Source organism: Crotalus tigris, unplaced genomic scaffold, assembly GCF_016545835.1.
Source record: "Crotalus tigris isolate CLP2741 ecotype Arizona unplaced genomic scaffold, ASM1654583v1 scf7180000017536.10889498, whole genome shotgun sequence".
Taxonomy (NCBI): Eukaryota; Metazoa; Chordata; class Lepidosauria; order Squamata; family Viperidae; genus Crotalus; species Crotalus tigris.
Window position 1 is genome coordinate 2415705 of NW_024096460.1, and position 22001 is coordinate 2437705.

Below are 22001 nucleotides of genomic sequence, written 5' to 3' on the forward strand. Positions count from 1 at the left end.
TTTAAATACTTTTAGTGACAAGAAGGTTTGAATTTAGTAGAGCTTATTTCTAAGATAGTATATAATATTATAATTCTCATATTAACTATTTCAGTCAAACATTTTAATGGAACAACTACACCACCATATTGTGCTATTTCATTCCCCAAGAATAAAATTAACACCCAGTGATATTACACATTAGCATATTAAGGACGACTGGAAGAAAGACACATTCAGAGCCTCAGACTGGTGAATGAGAAATTCTGAGTCTTCTTACCAGAGCAGGCTGACTTATCCTGGAATGAAATGATAAAGGAAGACTGAAGGATTTGACATTAGATATGGGTTTTTTTCTGATTCTTTCCAGAGAATTTACTTGTTTATGAACTTTCTGCTGCATTTGTCTCTAAAGTTGTGTAAATGTGTGTATATCTTTAAAAAAATGAGATAAGACCCATAACTGCCAATTTTTAAAAAGAGAATTATTTTATATTGTACTAATGTTGATCATTTAAGTTAAATTCAGAGAACTATTCTCAGTGTCGCTAAAGAAGACAATTTGCAGAAATGTTTGAATGCAGAGAATGTGTATGTGCAGACTGTATCATAAACATATAAAATCACTTATTCTGCTAAACTGGTGGCAAAAAAAAAAAAAAACTAGTAAGATCAGCTTTGGGAGCCCTTGCAAAGATTACCAAGAAGTCCAAGGCTGTAAACTGGCATGGAATGTTGTACAAATATCCTAGAAGGAGAAGAAGGTCCCTGAAAGCTCATTTGCCTTGCTGCTATAGCCTTTATCAGCTATATTTTGATATGGTGAACATTTTTGTTGACACTGAGAGCTTAGTGGTTTTGTATGGTTCAATAACATTACAATATTGCCTGCACCACTTTGCCAACATTTTTCTCACACAAAAGGGCTCTCTAATGTGCAAAATGGAATAGCAAAGGGTTTATTTAAATAGATACCTCATTCAAAAGCTATGTCCAAGACCAGAAAACCCTATACTTCTATACAACTATTCAGTGGTTCAGTTAATCAACAGCTTTTGAAAGGTAGTTTTGTCTTTTGTACATAAAATATAAGTCATCTCTCTGCTTTTAAAAATCGTATAAATGAAGTGAGAGAAAAGCTTCAGGGTAAAATTGTCAGAAGTTTCACCTTCCTTGGAAGTCAGTCTATGTCAGTTATGTCCCAAAGCAACAACAACAAAACTGTAATACATTAAAAACCTGCAAAATAGTACTCCCAGTGTGATACTTCCAACTGTACATTATACTTTAATTCACAAAATTCCCAGCCAGCAAGTCCAAGGGATAGGCCAGCTTGATTTGGCTTGGCTTCATTTCATGGTCCAGTGCATCCAGAGGTCACCAGGATGGGGAAAGTGGCTGCAAAAAGGGATAGATGATCAAGCAGAAATGGGTGTACATTGTCAATTAAATGAACTGTAGATTGATGGATAAGTAAGATAATAAAAGAAAGCAAAACAAAATAAAGTCCTTGTCCAATCAGCACCATATAATATATACAGTTTGATACACCAAGGCATTGACATTAGTTCAACCCAAATATAATATGTTGACTTTGAAGTTCTATAATTCCCATAAGTGCAGGTAGCCCTCAACTTACAACAGTTTGTTTAGTGACCAAAGTTACAACGGCACTGAAAAAAGTGACAACCGTTTTTCATACTTACGACTGACTTATATTTATGACGGTTGCAGTGGCCCTGGATCTTGTGATCCCCTTTTACAACTTTCTGACAAGCAAAGGCAATGGGGAAGCCAGATTCACTTAACAACCGTATTACAAATTTAACAATTGCAGTGATTCACTTAACAAGTATGACAAGAAAAGTTGTAAAATGGAGCAAAATTAACTTAACAAATGTCTCGTTTAGCAACTGAAATGTTGGGCTCAATTGGGGTCGTCAGTTGAGAACTACCTGTGTGTTTGCAAACAATCCCCTGTAGCCACAGTTACAAATGAGAGTTGTATCATTACAAGCTGTTTATCATATAAAATTACTCAATCTATCACCACATCAATGTAAGGAGAAACTTCCTGACAAAACAATTAACCAATGGAACAACCTGCCTCCAGAAGCAGTGAATGCTCCAACACTGGAAGTTTTGAAGAAGAGACTGGACAGCCATTTGTCTGAAATGGTATAGGGTTTCCTGCCTGATCAGGGGGTTGGACTCGATGACCTCCAAGGTCCCTTCCAACTTTATTATTATTATTATTGTTATTATTATTATCGATCATCGCACAGTCAGCCAGATGTTCAGACTGGATTTGGCATTTTGTCTACCTATCGAGTCAATGCCAATGGTGTTCAAGTGGTGCTCCAGTTGTTTTGGGATTGCACCTAAGGAGCCTATGACTATTGGTACTACCCTTGCTTGCTTTTGCCACAGTCTTTCTATTTCTATTTGTAGGTCTTTGTATTTTGTTATCTTCTCCAGTTCTTTCTCTTCTATTCTGCTGTCTCCAGGCACTGCCACGTCCACTATCCAGACTTTTTTGTCTTTCTTATCGACAATTGTTAAGTCTGGGGTGTTATGTTGCAGGTGCTTGTCTGTTTGAATTCTGAAGTCCCAGAGCAGTTTAATTTTATCATTTTCTATGACTTTCTCTATTTTATGATCCCACCAGTTTTTGCTTACAGGCAAATGATATTTTTTGCAGATCTTCCAATGCACCATTGTTGCTACTTTGTCATGCCGCTGCTTGTAATCAGTCTGTGCAATCTTCTTGCAACAGCTTACCAAGTGGTCCACTGTTTCTTCAGCTTCTTTGCATAGGCGGCACTTACTGTCTGTTGCTGTCTTCTCAATTTTGACTTTGTATGCATTTGTCCTTAAGGCTTGGTCTTGTGCAGCCAGAATTAGTCCCTCGGTCTCTTTCTTCAATTTTCCTGCTCTTAGCCATTGCCAGGTTTTATTATTATCTGCTTTCCCAGCTATTTTTTTCATGTATTGGCCATGTAGTGTTTTTGTCTTCCCATGCCTCTATTCTGTTCTTCATTTGGTCTTTCTTGTAGGCCAGTTTGGTCTCTTCAGTAGTTAGTAAGCCTTCCTGATATACTAATTTCAGTGCATCTTCATCATTGTTCTTCAGATATTCTTCCAAAGCCATTTTTTCTTCTTCAACCATCTGATGTACTTGTAGCATTCCACGCCCACCTATTTGCCTTGGTAGATAAAGTCTATCAATGTCACTGCGTGGATGAAGGGCATGATTCATTGTCATTATTTTTCTGGTCTGCCTATCCATTGCTTTTAGTTCTGCTTGAGTCCAGTCCACTATTCCAGCTGTGTACCTAATGACTGGGATTGCCCAGGTGTTGATTGCCTTTATGGTATTTCCTCCATTGAGTTTGGACTTTAAGATCTTCTTCACTCTCTTGATGTATTCACCTCTAATCTTTTTCTTGACTTCAGTGTGCTTGATGTTGTCAGCTTGAAGGATACCCAAGTATTTGTAGTACTCTTCCTCATCCAGACTCTTAATGTTATTTTCGTGGGGCATCTTGATTCCTTCAGTTTTCATTATTTTTCCTTGTTTGATAGTAAGTGTGGCACATTTGTCCAAGCCAAACTCCATTACAATATCTTGGCTATATATACGGACAGTGTTGAGCAGCGATTCTATTTCAGATGATGTTTTTCCATACAGCTTCAGATCATCCATGTAAAGGAGGTGGGATAGTCTGGCAGATGTTTTTGATGTTTGATAGCCATGTCCTGAGTTATTCAGTATTGTTGACAGAGGAAACAGTGCAATAACAAATAGTAATGGTGATAATGAATCTCCTTGAAATATTCCTCTCTTGATATTAACCTCTCCCAGTCTCTCACCATTGATCTGCAACTGTGTCTTCCATTGTGCCATCGGTCTTTGCACAAATTTTTGATGTTTCTACTGACTCCTGTTATTTCTAGGCACTTTATTATCCAATCATGTGGCAGAGAGTCAAATGCCTTTTTGTAGTCAATCCATGCCACATTCAGGTTGGTCTTCCTTCTCTTGCAGTTTTCCAAGATCATTTTGTCTATTAGGAGTTGATCTTTTGTTCCTCTGCTATTGGGGCGGTTTCCTTTCTGCTCAGGTGGAAAGAGATTGTTTTCAACTAGATGCTGTTGTACTGCATCAGCTACTACACCAGTTAGTAATTTGAAAGTTGTTGGTAAGCAGGTAATTGGCCTGTAGTTACCTGGTGTTGCCCCTTTTGCTGGATTTTTCATTATTAGGTAGGTTTTCCCAGTTGTTAGCCACTTTTCAATTTCTCCTCCTTGTAGTATATTGTTGAACTGTTTGGCAATGAGTGGGTGTATAACAGTTAGATGTTTCAACAAAACCCATGCAGTTCATCTTCACCTGGTGCTGACCAATTTTTGATTTTCTTTGCTCTTTTTTCTACCATTTTTGTTGTTATTACTAGTTCTTTCATTTCAACTTCTGTTTTATTTGCATCCACCTCTTTTACCCAAGCCGCATCCTTGTTGTATTTCTTTGGGTTATCCCATATCTGCTTCCAGAACTGCACTGTTTCTTCCTTGTCAGGTACTGACTGATTCCTTGCAGTTTCTCCATTGATGGATTGGTAGAAACGTTTCTGATTGGATTGAAATTGGAGGTTCTGCCTATAGTTTGCAATTCGAGCTTCATATCTACTGATTTTCCTGGCTATAGCTGTTATTTGTTGCTTTATTATTTCCAGTGCTTCCTTGATCTTCCTTGTTTCTAAGTGGTATTTCTTGATTAGGTATTCTTTGGTCTTCTTGTTCTTCAGCTTCTTTTCTTTCATCTGTTCTAGCTTGCTTGCATGTGATCTTAACTTGCTGATCTTATTTTCTAGTCTAACCTTCCATTTTTCTGGTGCACTGTTTGTTTTTCTTCTTTGTTGATTTTGCATCCCAGGTATTCTGTTATAACTGCAGCTGTGCTGTACATTAGTTGGTTTGTTTCTTGCAGTGAATTGGTGCTTATACTTGATATTGCAGTATTTGCATCTTTTAATGCTTGTGCTAGCTGTTTCTTTGGAACAAGCTTCAATGCAGGTAGCCTTATTCTGTTGTTTTTGTGCTGTTCTAGATGCTCAGTTATTCTTTGTTTCAATTCTTTTATTTCTTTAGTTAGAGGGTTTTGTTCTTCCTGAGGAAGAGGTGCCTGGTTTCCAAATGAGAACAGTTGTATATCTCTGCTGGATTCCTTCACTGCCAACTCCCCCTGGTTTGCCTCTACATTCTGAATTACTTCTGGTAAGGCTTTGATTTCTTTGCCCTGGGCAAACCTTTGCAGTTCGTCCAATTCTGTTTCTGTGAATACTTTATTTCGTATTATAAATCGGTGTTGATCTGCTAGTCTCTGTTCTGTTATTTCTGATTCTGGATGTTGCTCTTTCCAGAACTGGTTCATTCATTTTAGATATCCTCTTCTTGTTGGACTTGATCTGTAGTAACAGATCATTATTTCTTTGTTTTCAATCACTGTGTATCTGCGACGGGTAGACACCTTTTCTTCCAGTAGTTCTGCAGCTGCTGGCCCTGGTTGCTCAGCCAACAGTCCTGAGTCCTGTAACCCATTTTTCACCAGATATCCAGGAACTCCAATATCTAGCATGGACCTTGTTAACCCGGGCGACATCCGAGCCGGTATGGCATTTTGAAATTTACATCTCACCATATTTTTTATGGGAGAGACACTCTTTGTCTGACTCCTCTGATGAGACCTGTCCAGTATGGTTGAACCTCTGGCATAGCTCTCATCTTCCTCAGAGTACACAAGCCCCACAACCATGTCAAGGTAGTGCCTCACTGGGGGTATTATTATTATTATTATTATTATTATTATTATTATTATTATTATTAAATAAGTGACAGTCCCAACACAGGCACATGGAATGATTTTTCTGCTTTGATAGATGTAGGCCATGCAGTTTAAATCAGAGCCAGCAAGCCAATTAGGAAGTCTGGAAATTGTAGTTCCAACCTGAATCTTCCACCTATATAGATTATTAAAAGTGCTGGGCTGGAAATGCATGAATTTGAATTCAGATCACTTCAGACATGACATTCACAAGATTATCTTGGCCAGTCAATGCTTGGGATCCCATATTATGAGGGCAATTCGGAAATAAAGCTCCATTTGGTTATCAATGACAAACACTTGCAGATACAGAACTTTTATTATACACATTAGAAAACTACAACATTACATTACTTTTCAACATAATTGCCATTCAAATTGAGGCACTTGTCATAACGTCTTACAAGATTTCAAATCCCCTACGAGTAGTCACTCAGCACCAAATCAGGATTATGGGGGGGGGGGTGATCAAAATATCCCAACGGAACTGCTTCAAAAGTTCTTGGGTGCATCTAGCCATGTGCGGGCAAGCATTATCGTGAACCAACACCACACCGGAAGTTAGCATGCCCTGATGCTTGCTATGGATGGCTCATTTGAATTTTCATAACGTTTCACAGTAGACTTCTGAATTGATGGTCAAACCACACTCCATGAACTTCACTAGCAGCACTCCTTTGGCATCTTCACATTTGGTGGGATTTTCTATGGTACCACTTCCGGTCTGGTGTTGGTTCACAATAATGCTTGCCCGTGCACTGGTAGATGCACCCAAGAACTTTTGAAGCAGCTCCGTTGGGATGTTTTTGATCACCCCTCCCATAGCTCAGATTTGGTGCCGAGCGACTACTCCTAAGGAATTTCAAACCTTGTAAGAGGTTATGACAAGTGCCTCCATTTGAATGGCAATTATGTCAAAAAGTAATGTAATGTTGTAGTTTAATGTGTATAATAAAAGTTCTGTATCTGTGAGTGTCTGTCATTGACAACCAAATGGAGGTTTATTTCCGAATTGCCTTGTATACTGGCTGGTTGGTTTAGCAAGTTAATGAACCCAGTCTGGAGAAAGAATAGTTAAATACCCACTCCATACTATGTAAAAATATAGTGTGTTTGGATTTAGTGTAATGTGTTTAGTGTAATGTGTTGTATGAACCCATTATTTGTTAATCATGGTTTATAGCATAGAACATGGGTCAACCAATGATACATTTTTTCAATAAACTATATTTAAACAAATTATAGCTTAGCATGTTGTATGAGCACAATCACTCGAATTTAACCTGACCTATCCCATGGTGTTATGCAAAGATAAATTGAGAAGGCAAAATCTGTATATTATACCCTGAACTGCAGAAGGAAAGATCAGAATGAACATGGAATAACAGTGAAACCACAGCCTGATCTCAAAAGATACAGATTTGATTTCATGAATGTTTTCCCCTTCAATTATATATCATGTCACTTCTCATAAGACAATATTTCCTCTTCTGTAGGAAATATGTTTAAATCCCAGTTTTATTTTGTTTTTAATCCTAATAAAAACTACCACACCTACATGTAGGCTTTATTCTCATTCTGTTAAGTCTCCTACTAGGTGTTTATGCTTAAGCTAACACTGAACTTACTATCATCCATGAAACATTCTCAAAGGAGTCCCAAAAACTTTTCAACTTGGTAGCCTGTGTAATACATGGATTCTTCAAATGAAAAACAATGCCATAGTGATTTTCCCAGAAGAAATAGCTCTTTAATCACTGAAGACTCAAGAGATTAGATACAAAAGTATGGTAGAAAGATAGATTTGAAAGCTATCTCATTCTCCTCCCTTGTCTTGAAAGAAGCATAATGTTCAATAGGTGGCTCCATGCAATCCGAACCATATTTTTGCAAAATTAAAAATGTTATTATGAAAACACATCTGAAGGGATGATGGTTTCAAATATTACTAGCAAGTAAACTACGCCATATGTTCTTAGTTAAAGCCAAACCACAACATAAGATAGGATAAAAAACATGTGTGGAAGGATAGTTTAAGGAAGGCTGCATATGATAAACCAGAAGATTAACTCTGAATTCCTCTCCTCCCCATTCCTTTTAAAAATTTTAGTTTGTTAATAGCTTTTATGTGGAAACAACTCTATTAAGTTTAGGGGGGAAGCACTTCATAATTAGACATTGCATTACGCCAAATGAGGGAGTTACTTCTAGTGGTTAATTTGGTAATAGTAAGAAATGTGGTGATAACATGTTCATTCTGTGGGGACAGGCATTTGTATGACTGTCTGCTGCACATGCTAAAATGATACAAAAAGCATTTTAGTTGTTTATTTTTATTACACTTGCTATATTGGCAACTTTTAAGTTTTCTTTGTATATCAGGCCTTGAGGAAATAAAAATGACGGATAGTAAAGAAACTCCGAATAGAGTAAAAAGGCTGGCAGAGCAGGGAAGTTCAATTTAAACAGCTAGCTTAATTGTGGATTTTATTGGGTGACCCTGGATCAATTATACCCTTAGTCCAATTTTCTTTATGAAATAGTGGGGATAAAGCAAGGGAAGCTCCTGTAGAAAGAATAGCAATAAATAAGTTCCTTATTGCCATAGTATTAAATTTATTGATTCAGGGCTGGGTTCTGGAGTAAAAACATGCTTGAATTTACAGTACTTAGCTACACTGATTCCCACAACGGAGGAATGGTTGCAAAAACTGAGGGAGCTAGCAGAGATTACAAAATCGACTGTTCTAATTAAAGAAAAGAACATGAATACTTTTATTGCTATGTGGAAACCACTTCTGGACTTTTTGCTTGAGGCTGAAAAATGAAACTTTGATTTTGGGCAATTCGGAAACAGATTTCAAAGAAAAAAGAAAGTTTACCAGCACAAATGAGAGAAAGATTGCTGAAATCACATACATCAAAAGATTCCTGGCTATCTCAGAAGATCTCAACAAACACATTGGCTTCTTCCTACAATTTGTTGAAAAAAAGAAATGGTGTTCTGCTTTGTGTGTTTCTAGGCTTTGAAGTGATTGTATCTATAGCAGAGGAACTAAATTACAAATGCTTATAACCAAAGTAGTGAATATTTGTGTAATATTGTGTATGGCATATAGAAAGACACGCAAACTTAATTTAAATAATCTTTTTCAATTTCCCTTTTTTGTTAAGGATGGAGCCCAATTATCCCATCTTTTTTCTTCTCTTGTACAGTGTACTTCCCCAAATATTTGAATAAAATGACTGTATATGATATGATGTCTTAGGGCAAATCCCTCATGTTTCCAGAGGACATCTCCATATTGCCACCAGATGTATCTCATTGTCCATCCTCTACTGAGGCAGCTTGGAATAACTGTAGATGCTCCATCTAGAAATGGTGTTTTCCCTCTTATTTTATCTCCAGATGTTGCATGAACGTAATATAGGGCATACTGATCCCCATAAGAGAGATACAATGTTGTCACTGGGGGTGCTTGGATATAGAGATTTTATTTGATTAGAAAGGGATGTTTTTGTGTACATAAATAATCAGCTTGGATATAACCCAAGTCCCATCAGACTACACAAGTACTTTCATTTTTCGGTTTCATTAATTGTTTGCAATCTTTATCAGACATTTCCCTCTCTTTCCTAATGAAGCTTAGCTAGACAATGTGTTTTGCCTTTTTTTCTCTAGACATGTGTTTGTTTTCCAAGACATTCTAAGTAAAAGCTATATTAACATAACACAATGGGATCTAACAGCATAATATGATTGATATGATATGGTACATGATATGATAATATATAATATAGGGGGTACTCCATCAGTAGAGGTTTTTAAGAAGAGACTGGACAACCATTTGTCTGAAATTGGATAGGGTCTCCTGCTTGAGCAGAGGTTGAACTACAAGAGCTCCAATGTTCCTTCCAACTCTGTTAGTCTGTTAACATACCTGTATTCCTCACATACATGTACACCTCCTCAAGACTAGTAACTGTTCCTAATTCTTTTTACCATTCTGGGGCTAAGAAAAAGGTTTACATAATTAACCAGGGTGGTATCATCCATTTTCAACTGAAGAGATGACAGGTGATTTGCCTGATCATTCTGACAGATAAATGTTTTATTATCTTATTTGCTACCATGTTCAATCTTGGTCAAAGCCTGGAGTTATCTAGCTATATTTTCCCACAATGTTGTGCTCCTTCAGCTCTCTTTTTCTCAGAACACGCCCTCAAATGTTCAGTAAATCTTGTGCCAGATTTACCCTGAATCCCATAAACCTAATTAGTTCAGGCTATTTTTAAATTTAACAGCCAACATTATCCTGAATAAAAACCAACAATCCAATATCCTACCTTCAATAGCCATTAGACTGTCACTTAGCCACTGTAATGCCTTTAGTTGTAAGCCAACTCCTCCATTGCTCTTTTCCTAGAATCTTCTCTGGTAGCTTTTAACTCCATCTATAAGGCTAGTCTGGTGTCTGATATTGATACTACCATCTGCAGCAGCTCTTGTGAGAACTTGCCTATAAGAATCAAAACTAAACATCTTCTTGGTCTAGAGTAAGTAAGCAAAGCACAAAGGAAAAACAGAAAGTTTGGATTATTTTCCCTTCTCCCAATGCCCACTTCATTGTTTACACAGCTACAGGCACTCACAACTAGCCAGCACCAAAACATGGTCAACTGATAATTTGATACGTATCCTGTTTAAAAAATAGTTGGAATGGTACCTGCCCTACGGTAGCCACCTTTCAGAAAGTTTCATATGTAGGCATAAAATTAGCAACTTAGTATTGTTCTCTTTGATTTTGAATTACAAATTTTGTGGCTGCGGCTCCAGTAGTTGTGGCTACATCAGAAATATCAAGATATTTAAAAAGGAAAATTAAAAATTGCCCCTCTTAACATTTTATTAGGTTCTTTCTTGGCTAAGTGTTTGAGGATTTTGGTCTTTGTGGAAGTAAAATATAAAACAATCATAATGTCACCACCCCCCAAGAATGATAACTATTCCTTCTTGGTGGTGGTGGATCATCTACATATTATGTCTCACTTGCATCGAACCATAGCATAAGCCTGCCCTGGTGGCATCATTTTTCTTCCTTCCTTCCATGATGCAGCCTTCTTCTGATCGACATCTGATAGGTGAAGGAGACCTGGTGTTAAAATACTGTTTTCCTTTAATTGTAATACTTCCCACAAGCAGCCTTGAGATTCTTAACGTTTGTTAGGATCTGTTACCCTTGAAACTTGGAAGGAATTCAGATGCCTCATAGATAATAGAGGCAAGTAAGGAACAAAAATGGGCAGCAAAGTTTATGCCAATACAGTTTTCTATTGATCAAAGGGTAAGTAGGTAGCCCCTTGCAATTAAATATGACAGAGACTAGATATTAGCACAAACATACCCACATTTATTTATGTGCGGTACATACATATAAAAATCTGTGCAGCCCTTCTATAGAAGCTGCCTTATTTTCTCCTCACTAAGAATATTTTTATGATAATTTGTGTGAATTATAGCATTTAATTAAATATACTGAATTTCCAAAACAAACTTCTTTCTACCAAGAAACAGGCATGCATTTTTAAAGCTTTCATTTAAGAGGGTGAAATCAGCAGACCAAGATCATCCTACAATTTATTATTTTGGAAAATAGCCTGAGTCACTCTGAAAAGAGTCAATTCAATTGGGGACAAAATCCCTGATGAGGTTGAGAAATCCCAAACTTCAGCTCATGCCTAAGTAGAATAATAAGAGAAATCCTTCCTTCCTTCCTTCCTTCCTTCCTTCCTTCCTTCCTTCCTTCCTTCCTTCCTTCCTTCCTTCCTTCCTTCCTCCCTCCCTCCCTCCCTCCCTCCCTCCCTCCCTCTCTCCCTCCCTCTTACCTTCCTACCCACTTACCTATCTACCTATCTACTTAATCAGACATGAAATAGCACTGAATATGAAATATACTACAAGTCTTGCAGTCCTTTATGTTTTACAAAACAACTGGAACACCACTTGAATATCATCGGCATTGACAAAACCAGCACCAGTCAATTATAAAAGGCAGTTTTACTTGGAATAGCTTATATCTTGCAATGAAATCCTTAACCCTATCAAACAACAACATCTGCCTATCCCCAGATCCTTGGGAAAGATAGGATAGGTGGCTAAAGATGGTAATCTAAACATCTGGCTGAAAGCGTGACCAACCATAGTCATGTCTAAAAATAAGAAATTTGGATTCTTAAGGATATGTAGTTTATAGCAACATATAGTCACCAGGTGGCACTCAACTTCCATGAAATTGGTATAGATCAGCTACAGAGTCTGTACAGGATTGGTTGGGTGTAAGTAGAGCTTGCTGGTGAGAAAAGGTAAATGTATCCAGAAGTTTGCAGTTTGCAAACACACATACAAACACATACACACGCGCACAGAGAGAAAGAAATATTTTGGGAATATTTAAAAGGCAGAATATTATATTTCCCAAAGGAGCTTAAAAGCAGAACACCCCCCCCCCCGCAAGTCTCTCTGCCCCAAACAGAAACCAGGTCTGCAGAAATGCAGATGTGATAATCTTGTCAGAAAGATTGGAGCCAGGAAGATTGGAGCTGATGGGATTAGAAAGACAAAGATCCCTAGAATCAACAATCCCTCATACCAAAAAAATCCAACACAGGACATAGTCATCAGCCACAGCCCCAGGAAGCAGGATATGACCTTTGAGACATAATAGGATTAACCCACCACCATCAGAATACCAGAAAGGCACACACAGACTCAGGTCAAAGTTCATGCCACAACTCCAAACAAAAGCTCAAGAAGGTATAAAAATCTACCACTCCCTACTACATGTGGTCAGCTTTCCCACTTTTCTGCCTGGCTCTGCTCTTCAATAAACTACAACCTTCTTTCTAAAGCAGTCTCCATTTTGTTTATTCCCAGCTTGGACTGGACCCTGATGAAGGTTTTTCTCTCAATGGTAAGAAAGGCAAAGTTTCTATTACAGTACTTTATTGCATAGAATGCTGGTACCATTAAATAATATGTAAAGATCTACTTACATGTCCTAGAGAGATTGTTTTCTTCCATTCAATCATGGCCAATTCTTGGAGAGTGGCTGGACAAGTCCCTGCAATTTTCTTGGCAAGGTTTTTCAGAAGTTGTTTGCCATTGCCTGCTCCTTAGGCCTAAGGGAAAGGGACTGGCTGACTTTGCGCCTAAGGCAGAACTAGAACTCATGGTCTCCCACTGCACCAAAATGGCTGTCTTCTAGGGAGAAGTGCAGTTAACCAGTTCTGACATATTTTTAATGGAAAAAGTTTCTACTCACCCCTGATTTTACAAACCTTCTGTGTTCTACAACCCTCTGCATTCATTCAGTGAGATAAGAGACTTGAGTGGATTGGAGACCAAGAGAAAAACAAATGCCCTGACATATTACTTTTGTGAAATGGTCACAATGTGTTTTTCAGATAATGCTGAACTTTAGTTCTGAGCAGCTCAGCTCAGCCAGCAGGGCCAATAACAACATTTGTTATAGTACAGCAATATTTGAAGAATCATAGGTTGCCTACTTGTTGCCAAGAAAAAGCTATCATTGGATATTGCACAACATGGAGATTTTACAACCAATATAAATTCAGTGTCACTACAGTATAGAGAAAGTAATATACTTCCACAAATTTCAAAAGTGCAATCTTCACTGGTTGGAGGTAAAATTATGCCAATAAAAACCAGGTAGTTAAGCTGCCAGATATTAAAAAGGCTTCAGAAAAAAATATAGAAACATACAGCTCCTGTTTCCATTTTGCTGCTAGTTTTTACATAGGACAGCATATTCCATTATTGATATAGCATGGACATAGCTATTTCCATATAGACAGATGTTTCCATTTTGCTGCTAGTGTTTGCATAAAACAGCACATTCTATTATTGGTATAGCATGGAGATAGCTACCCAAGGTACTTCCTAAAACTAAATTAAAATGTTAAAAAAAAGGAAAGAAAAACTGAAGTAAGACTCCAAATAACCTTTTCCCCCTAACTGTGCCTTCTTGAGCAAACTGCAAACTTCTGGATACATTTACCTTTTCTCACCAGCAAGCTCTACTTACACCCAACCAATCCTGTACAGACTCTGTAGCTGATCTATACCAATTTCATGGAAGTTGAGTGCCACCTGGTGACTATATGTTGCTATAAACTACATATCCTTAAGAATCCAAATTTCTTATTTTTAGACATGACTATGGTTGGTCACGCTTTCAGCCAGATGTTTAGATTACCATCTTTAGCCACCTATCCTATCTTTCCCAAGGATCTGGGGATAGGCAGATGTTGTTGTTTGATAGGGTTAAGGATTTCATTGCAAGATATAAGCTATTCCAAGTAAAACTGCCTTTTATAATTGACTGGTGCTGGTTTTGTCAATGCCGATGATATTCAAGTGGTGTTCCAGTTGTTTTGGAATTTCACCCATTTCTTCTTTATTTTGCCACAGTTGTTCTACTTCTATTTGCAGGTTTTTGTAGTTTCTAATTTTCTTTCTCTTCTGGTCTTCTATCTCCAGGTATTGCCATGTCCACAGAGGTTTTTTTTTTTTTTTTTTTTTTTTTTTTTTGTCTTTCTTCTCAACATTTAACTCTGCGGTATTATGTGATATGTGCTTGTCTATTTAAATGATAAAGTCCCAGAGCACTTTAGCTTGTTTATATTCTATTACTTTGTCTGTTTTGTGGTTCCACCAGTTCTGGTTTGCAAACAAATGATATTTTTTTGCAGATCTTGCAATGCAAAATTATTTTATTATGACCTCGTTTTTAAACAGTCTGTGAAATCTTCTTGCAGCAGCTAACTAGGTAGTTGCTATTTTTTTTCAGTTTCTTTACAGAGACAGCACTTGCTGTCTTTTGCTGTCTTCTCAGATTTGGCTTTATATGCATTTGTTCTTAAGACTTAGTCTTATGCAGCCAGAATTAGCCCCTTTGTATCCCCTTCAACTTTTCCCACAGCTGTGCCTAGAACTACAGGCGCTATTTATTTTTTTATCAGGTATTGATTGGCTGGTTCATTGTGGTTTCCACGTTTATGGATTAGTAGAAAAAATTCTGATTCAATTGAAATTGAAGGTTTTGCCTATAGTGTGCATTTTGAGGCTTGTTTTTATTGATTTTCTTGGCCCTGGCTTTTCTTTGCTGCTTTATTATTTCCAGTACTTCCTTGATTTTCTTTGTATCTACGTGATATTTCTTGTTCAGGGTTTTTTGGGGGGGGGATTTGTTGTTTTTCAGCTTGCTTGCTTGCCTTCCTCTGTTCTAGCTTGCTTACATCTAATGTTTAGCATGCTGATTTTATTTTCCATCCTGATCTTCCACTTTGGTGATGCACTTTTTCCCCCTTGTGTGTTGATTTTGCATTCAAGATCTTCAGTTATAATTACAGCCGTGCTGTACTTCAATTGATCTGTTTCTTGTATGGAGCCGGGCTTTATAGCTGTTATTACAGATTTGGCAAATTTCAATAGTTGCACTGTTTTTTGCTTTGTAATAAGCTTCAATGCAGGGAACCTTATTCTGCTATTTCTGTCTTATTCTAGATGTTCAGAATGTAGTTCAGTTACAAAGTATGTGTTTTACTTATTAAAAAGTCCTATAATATTTATGAAAGAGTCCATTGTTTTTAATCTGGCATCCTTCAGAAGTACTGGATTATAATTCCCATTATTTCCATTTAACATCTCTCAGGTATCAGATTATATTGAATAAAATGGTCTGAACTGAGCATGAAAAAACTTTAGCTTCTTTCCTACCCCTAAATTAACTCTACTAAATTTCAACACAAAAAAGTAGCATAATATGAGAACACAGACTTAAGTTCAAGAACTTTTTAATAGGAGCAATTATTTGCTTCTTTTCATGTCTCAAGCCCTCCCAAAGTCTATCCTCTTAAGCCTCAATTGGATCTACGATTTAGGTCAGTAAGGAAGTCACTCTTAATATTTTTTGCAATCCTTGTAAATCAGTGTTTTCTGAATGTGGCAACTTAAAAATGTGTGAAGTCTCAGAATTCCCCAGTCTGCACAACTTAAAAGTTGCCAAATTTGAAAAACGCTACAACAAATCACAGTACCCCAAATGTGATTAAGGCATTCTAACATCTAACAAGCAAATGTATCCCTATTGTACTAAATTGTTTTATTTTTTTTTCTAGGACAGGGCTTCTGTGTGGTTAAAAAAGCCATAAATAGCTCTTTCTGCAAAAACATTTTTTTTTTTAACCCTGCATCATTTTTTGTGATGTATTCAGATTCAGAGCATGTTGAATGTTTGTCTATATGGAAAAGAGGAAGGGAAAAAAAAGATGCTGGCAGATATTGTATCTGCCAGCATCTTTTTTTCCCCTTCCTCTTTTGCATATAGACAGCAATGCAAAATTTTGTTAAAATGCCCATATCATCCCTGCTCAATGTATCTTACCAGATATATAAAGTTTTCTGCTAGAAAACTACAAAACGTTCATGGTCCTGTACAGTGCTTTTTTTGTTAAAAAAAAAAAAGGTGCCAGAACTCACACATCATACAACCCGCCTTGCCTACCCTACGAGGTTCCATCCAAAAAAGGTGCCGGAACTCCGTTCTGGGCATTCTATGACAAAAAAGCCCTGGTCCTGTACTAGATGGGAAGGCATGGAAAAAAACTGGAAAAATAGGGGGAAAACAGGATTTTTTCTTTTTTTTCCAAACAGCTTCAGAAAAAATTTTTAAAAATGGGGAAAAACCCTTTCCCTCCCACCCCGAATTTTCTGTTTTTTTTTCCCAGGCCTTCCCATCTCTAGTCCCGAGAGATTGTTTTTCAGGATTCATTTCCAAATCTGTTGCTTAATATATGGTAAAGGAATGAGAATTGAGCTGCTTGTGGAAATATAATGAAATATGCCTTAAAAAATCACTCCTCTTACACTGACATTGCGTAGACTTACAAAATGTTAAGTCAAAATATTCTTACAGGGTTTTGCTGAAATCATAAAATATCTACAAAGTTTATATTAAAAAGAGTTTTGAAAATAAGTTTCAAAGTAACAAAATTTCAAGAACTAGGCACCACGTCCAGTACAGTAAATTGTACTGTTATTGAAAGACCCTAGATTGTGCTTTATGCTAGATTCAGACCCAGAAAATGTGTGTGTGTTGTGTGCGGGGGAAACGTTTTGAAATTTGATAATTCCCTTCCTGATTTTCTTCCTACTCTGATTGAACAAAGGAAAACCATCTGATTGCTTAATAAAAGATCTGAACACATCTGAACCCAGAAATTATTTATCTCCCAGACAAATCATCAAAATAAGCACAGAAATGGTATCTTCCTTGTAGAAGTTGACCTCATTTCCATGTAGGAGTCATCTTCGGTTATTATTTACTTGCTGCTGTTGTATAAGCAACCCATTGACATAGTTTCTCTGTATACATTTTTGTTGGTCTAACAATTGCACTTGGCTTGTGTCCAAGATTACTAGTTTATTTAGGAAGTAAATTAGTGGATGAAGAACCCTCCTTTGAGATAATAGAGTCAACAAAGTGTTTTGCAATTATACAGTTTACTTGTAGTTTTTTAAATTATTTATAATATGTATACACCAGTCCAGTTTAAGAAATCTTCTAGAGTGGTTTACATTTAAAAACAAAATTGTTATCTGCAAATCGAGACAGAACACCAAAGAAAAAATGAATAGGGAATGACAAGGAAAATTAGCTGAGTTGAATGAGATCCATATCCAAAAGCCAGTTTTGCTCACTCAAGAGTTTGAAATAGCAGTTTCCTCAGAGTTTCCCTTCCCTTCCTTGTAAATGCTGTTTTCCCCATAAAGAGGGGAATACAATATAGACAGTATAATGTATATTAAATGCATCAGCAGGTAACTTTCTTACCATTAAATCTTTACAGGCTGCTTGAATATCAGAAACTGATGTGTAGCAACCCTTTCCCAGAAACTGTGACTTCAAAACGTGGTCCATCACTCTTATCTAGATTTTTCTAATAAATATTTTAATTAGTTAAAAAAAAAACAAATTTAACCTTAGAGGTTAACCATTTTCTGAACTGAGAAAATTTACCAGACCTATCTATAACTACTGAATATAATTCTGGTTCTCTAGAGATGTGATTTGTTATTCCTTTTATAACAATTTATAATCTTTGGTTGCCATCTTTTTATTGAGCCTCCTCCACATTTTTATTAAGAAAGTTGTAATTTTATTATTGATAATATACCAACGTATGTTTACATGTAGAAACCATTTACTGTAACTTCTTGACACACAGGGAATTTAGCTTCCCCTACTACTTTCCTCTATTAACAAAATACAATACTGATTAAATTTCAATATGATAAGCTGCTCTCAAAGACATGAACAGAGGCAAATCTGAATGTTTTCTTGTATTTAATGTCTGCTAGTGTAACTCCTTGCCACCTTACTTCAACTTCAACTTTTTGAGATTTCCAAAATATCTTGAAGTTGTGTGAGTGCAACGTGAAAAAATACAGATCATAAACTCAAAGTTTCACTTGTTAATGCTGAAGTGCTTTTAATTCTTTAAATAATCAAGAGAAGGTGCTGCTCAATGTAGCAAAGCATTCCTTTGTGTATTATTATTATTACTAATTAGGATTTAGATTTCAGCTTTCTTAAAATTTATATACTAATACAATCATTTACGTAATTGTAACATTCATTCTAATTCATTGATAGTTTAATCAACTAAAATATCTGATTAATTTGACGCAACACATCTTAATTGAGGGCAATGCTACTACATATTTATTTATTAATGAGAATGTGATTTTCCATCATTTTAGATTTGAATAGGGATTTTTAAAAGATGAGATGTATCTTGCAATTTGAATAACAGATTATCACATTATTTCCCACATAGTAGTAAAGGTAGTCATCGATTTACAACCATTTGTTTAGTGACTGTTCAAAGTTACAACAGCACTGGAAAAAATTGACTTATGACCGTTTTTCACACTTGCAACCATTGCAGCATCCCGTGGTCACATGATCAAAATTTGGATGCTTGGCAACTGTTTAAGATTTATGAGAGTTGCAGGGTCATAGTGATCCCCTTTTGTGACCTTCTAACAAGCAAAATCAATGGGGAAGCCAGATTCACTTAACAACCCTGTCGCTAATTTAGAAACTGCAGGGATTCACTTAACTATGGCAAGAAAGCGTATAAAATGGAGCAAAACTCACTTTGCAACCGTCTCACTTAGCAACAGAAATTTTAGGCTCAACTCTGATTGTACATCAAGGACTACCTATACAAAGTGTACAAATTTAACATATCCAGATTATCAAAACATGAATATTTCAATAGGCATGCATGAATATATTTAACCAGCTAAAAAGAAATTAAATAAGGTAGATACTACTAACATTCAAATGAAAACTGTTAAAGTGGATTACACCAAGTTATTTATATCTAAATGTTTCCCAGTACCTTTGCGAAATATTTCAAATTAATGTACATAGTATGTCCTATTGTCTGTCAGATACATTTTTAGAAAGATATTGCCTTTTATTAAATGGAGGCACAAACGACCCTTAAATTAATCTGACATCCTGCAAATTTATTGAGATTATAGTTTCCAGAATGTGTAGGTGGAAAGTGTGTGTAGGCGTTAGATTGGAGAAGGCAGAGAAAAATCTGTTCACTTTTAAGAAGTCATCTAAGTCATTTGAGTGGTTCAGCTACTAAACCTTCCACTGATGTATTTGCATCTATTCAAAGCTTAGATGCTTGGGGTCAAATCTCCCCATCTGTAGTACCCAGCTATTATACTGTATGTTAATTATAGGGATCTGCACCTACATATTTTCTGTCTAAATGTACCTATCCTAAGATTTTGCATCCAAGTCTATATTGATTTTTAATTTTCTGAACAGGAATAGCAAACAGACAATTCAATCAGTTTGCTTATAAACACAGATATCCAACATGATTATGATGATCACTACGGCAGTATGCTGAATGCAGTTGCTTATCTGGAACCCAGATTTATTATATGATACATTAGTATACTTGCTTTCCTTGTTTCCATTTCTGATATGATCTTTTTTGTTCTCTGATCTTTGCTAAGCTTTTTGAACTGAACTGGCTTCTGTGCCTTATTAGAATTGTTTAAATTGTGCTTCCAATATTTCCATTTTAAAAACGTCCATCCATCTTGATTTTGTGTTAAGCTTCTCCTGTCACAGAATTTTAATTTGCAGTTTACAAATATTCTGGTATTAGCTTAGTTTCCCTTAGAATAAAAAATCCAACATTGCATAATCACTTTCCCTAAAATTTCTATTATTTCTACTTTCTCAACTAAGTTCTTCCCATTGATTAGCACTTGGACAAGATGGCCAATTCTCTTGTGCCATATTCAGTCCTCTAAAGAAACTTGTCCAGAAGACATCAGGAATTTTCTGAAGAAAATTCTTTTTGTTTCTCTACTTATTTAATTCAGAGCTCTCCACACTCTGCCAAAAATTAGAATTTTTCAGCAAGAGTGGATAATTTAATATACCATGCAAACTCTTTTTGTATTACTTCTATTCCTTTTGAGAAAACTGGAGTATAGAAACTGAAGGATACAATGATGGCACTTGGCCTCACAGGTCTTTAGTACATTATTTGAGGTCCTTCATCAATTTATATTATTTTTTCCCCTTTTTGGTTATCTTCAATAGACAAAAACAATGGATGAGAACTCTTGAGGCTCTGTCTTACTTCTTAGGGCTCTGTAGTGGTATAACTGTAGCTGTTATTTTTTACAGCATAATTAGCAAGTACGGCTAATCACCAGTGGGCTTAATAAATCTTAGAAACTGTCATCTCCTTTTTCTGAAATACAGCTTATTTTTACACGGTGGTAGTAGTCAGCACACATTTGTTATGATTTTTCATCATGATCAGATACCATTTCTTGTCTATGGCTTCTTACAGGACACAGTTGCATTATTTGCTCTAATGTCTTTTAATGTCTTATAGTTTCCTTATATTCAAGGAGCTCCAATAGTTAGAATATCTTTTGTCTCTTCCTTCTGGTTATTATTCTCATCCATTGGATTTGTTCCTCAGTTGTCGTCTTTCCGTAAAATAATTTCCATTATCTGTTGATGTTGTAGTGCAGCCATTTCAATTGATAAAAAGTTTTATCTTCTTTTGTTCATTGAACTATGGGATCTTGCTATTCTCTTCTTTAAAGACTATCATGAAATGCAAATATATGCCAGTTGTTCTGAGGTTGGATTCAGACATATCACAAACTCTGTAATGTAATTATCTGTGAGAATGTCCTTGAGAGATAGGAGGATGCATGAACTAGGCAAGAGTCTGATAAGAAGCAGCTGAGCCCACAGATGGACAGGGTGGCATCTCAGAAACCCTTTATAATAGTTTCTTGGATTGTAAAGGCAAGGGAAGAGATATGTATTTTCAGACCTGTGACATTTCTTGACTGAACTACCTCACAAGGCTGACACGTAGGAATAGCTAGTATAAAGATACAAAACATCCTCCTACTGCTTTTTTTTTTTTTTTTACCTCATGGTAGCCAACCATATACTGTTGACTTAAAAAGAAAATTGGTTAGGTACTCCTCTTAAAATCCACTAGCAAACTCCTGTTGGGTTTCTGTCAACGTATTCTTTAAATTAACATACAATATTTTTCAGTTTCATTTATTATTTCTACCATCAATATAAATAGCTATGAGGAACCAACACAAAATTAATACTTACTGTCAGATAAACACTAGTTTTTAGGAAGGTTGGTAGCCATAGTTTTCTCATTGACTCACGAATATTTTTTATCCTCCCACAGAGTTGGGACAAGGAATAAGTGATCCCGATGTCAGAGATTCACCTTGAATATTGAAATAAACCTCTCAATCTTAAGCCTCACTTAGGAGCTTACAATGGAAGAGTTAAGGACATAGCTCAGAAGAGAAGTTGATTTTAAAACAGGTATCAAAGAAGCTCTGTTTTTAAAAAAATTAGAAGCAATTTGCAAGGACCCACAAATTGTTCAGTCTTTCAAGGGCTGTCATAAAAGTACCTTGGTCATTGTATCTAGAAGCAAGCACTGGCAAGAAACA